Genomic DNA, 2,500 nt, shown 5'->3' with positions numbered 1-2,500 from the left:
CACAATGCAAACAGCATCAATTGAGGCTATTAAATCAATGAGACTCGTAGTCCACAAACCCGGATCATGTTATAAACCTGCAACGTGTTCATACCGTTTGAAAACAAATATATTTTCAAAAACGTTTTGGAATATTTCTGTGTACAAAACCATCTGGAATTGCATCCCACGTAAAAGTACTGTAGTTCCTCAGTTGTCTGAAAGTGTTCTGCTTTGTGCTGCTTTAAGCAAATACTGCTCTGTCTAATTTATGCATTGTGTTCCCAAGGCGAGCTGTTTCTTTCTGCAGTCATTAATGAGAGATGGTGATTGGGTGATTATGCTGTTAGTGGTCAGGACGGGCTTCTCTGATTGGGTGATTCTGCTGTTAGTGCTCAGGACGGGCTTCTCTGATTGGGTGATTCTGCTGTTAGTGCTCAGGACGGGCTTCTCTGATTGGGTGATTCTGCTGTTAGTGCTCAGGACGGGCTTCTCTGATTGGGTGATTCTGCTGTTAGTGCTCAGGACGGGCTTCTCTGAGCAGGTAATTAGCTGTGTAGGGTAAAGCCCAATGAGGCAGATGCCAGAGAGGAGGAGCGAGGAGACGGGTGTTTAATTAGCATGGATGCTTAAAGGCTCCAGCAAAGCCATTCAAGTGGAAAATAGCAACAACCAGCTTTCAAAGAGAGACCCCACCCCCCCCCCCCCCCCCATTACCTGGCTGCCTTTGCTCTATGCTCTTCTGCACTATGCACACACATGCAAGTCAACACAAGCACGCACACACATGCACAAACACACACACACTCACAGAGATAATTTACTCTAAGAAACATGCACACGTACACACACACACACACCCACACACACACACAAACACTTACCTGGCTGCCTTTGCTCTATGCTCTTCTGCACTACGCACACACATGCAAGTCAACACATGCACAAACACACACACACACTCAAAGAGATACGTTTACCATAAGAAACATGCACACGTACACACACACACACACACACACACACTAACAAGGATAAATATACTCTAAGAAACATGCACATGTACACAGAGAGAGAGAGAGTGAGAGAGACACATACACACATACAGACACACGGTCTACAATAGTGTAATATTCCTGTCTGTTTCTCTTGCCTGCAACACCTAAAATGAACCGAGGTGTGGTGTGAAATGAATTCCTCTTCTTAGAGAAGCAGTCATTCTCTGCTAAAGAAGGGTTCAGACAACAGTCCACGATAAGCTTTTCCCAGCATTTTAAAATGAAAAATTCTATATGGGAGTAGGAGTGGAATTATGGACTCTGCTGGAGATGAATCACATGAACAAAAAGAGAGAGGGAGAGAGAGAGAGAGAGGGATCAAGGGAGAGAAAGTGAAAGAGATGAGGAAACAAGGGGACAAGGATAGACAAACACACAGCGAGAATTAAAGACAGAGAGAGTCAAATGATAGGCACAGAGTGAGAGAAATTAAGAGAAAAAGAAAGAAGGGAGAAGAAAGCAAGGGGGAAGACAGGGACCTGTCTCAGCTCAGGCATATAATGGGTAATTAAACAGCATGACAGGCAGCTCAGCAGTCCATCCCATAATGATAGGGGGTGGCATGGTGTGCAGGAGAAGCGTAGAACAACAAACAACACAACACAATCTAGCAACATGAACACAAGCCTCCTACACTGCCTACTGTTTCTGGCACCGTTTTAAACGAATATTCCACTGCGCAGTGGCTGGTCAACCATCTATCAGTGCCTTTGTGGAATAAAATCTAATAATGTAATGTTCATATGTTTTTAAGCTAAACCTTACTCTGAAAAAAAGGTCAAGTAACTGTTGAGTAACTAAATATTGATCGGCTCCAACCCAACTCCTAACCTACTCTCAGTAGTAGAATTATTAACTCTGCTGTACTCTATGTGACTCTATGCTAGTCTCAGCAGGACCTCAGACAGTACTCTATGTGACTCTATGCTAGTCTCAGCAGGACCTCAGACAGTACTCTATGTGACTCTATGCTAGTCTCAGCAGGACCTCAGACAGTACTCTATGTGATTCAATCCTAGTGTCTTATAGTACTGAGAGTACTCTATGTGATTCAATGCTAGTGTCTTATATCACAGAGAGTACTCTGTGTGATTCAATGCTAGTGTCTTATATCACAGAGAGTACTCTGTGTGATTCAATGCTAGTGTCTTATATCACAGAGAGTACTCTGTGTGATTCACTGCTAGTGTCTTATAGCGCAGAGAGTACCCTATGTGACTCTATGCTAGTGTCTTATAGCACTGAGAGTACTCTATGTGACTCTATGCTGGTGTCTTATAGCACTGAAAGTACCCTATGTGACTCTATGCTAGTGTCTTATGGCACTGAGAGGACTCTATGTGACTCTATGCTAGTGTCTTATGGCACTGAGAGGACTCTATGTGACTCTATGCTAGTGTCTTATGGCACTGAGAGGACTCTATGTGACTCTATGCTAGTGTCTTATGGCGCAGAGAGTACCC

The sequence above is a fragment of the Sprattus sprattus genome, assembly GCF_963457725.1.
Source record: "Sprattus sprattus genome assembly, chromosome: 21".
NCBI lineage: Eukaryota > Metazoa > Chordata > Actinopteri > Clupeiformes > Clupeidae > Sprattus > Sprattus sprattus.
The sequence above is the reverse complement of the archived record's forward strand: the minus strand, read 5'-3'. Positions refer to the sequence as shown.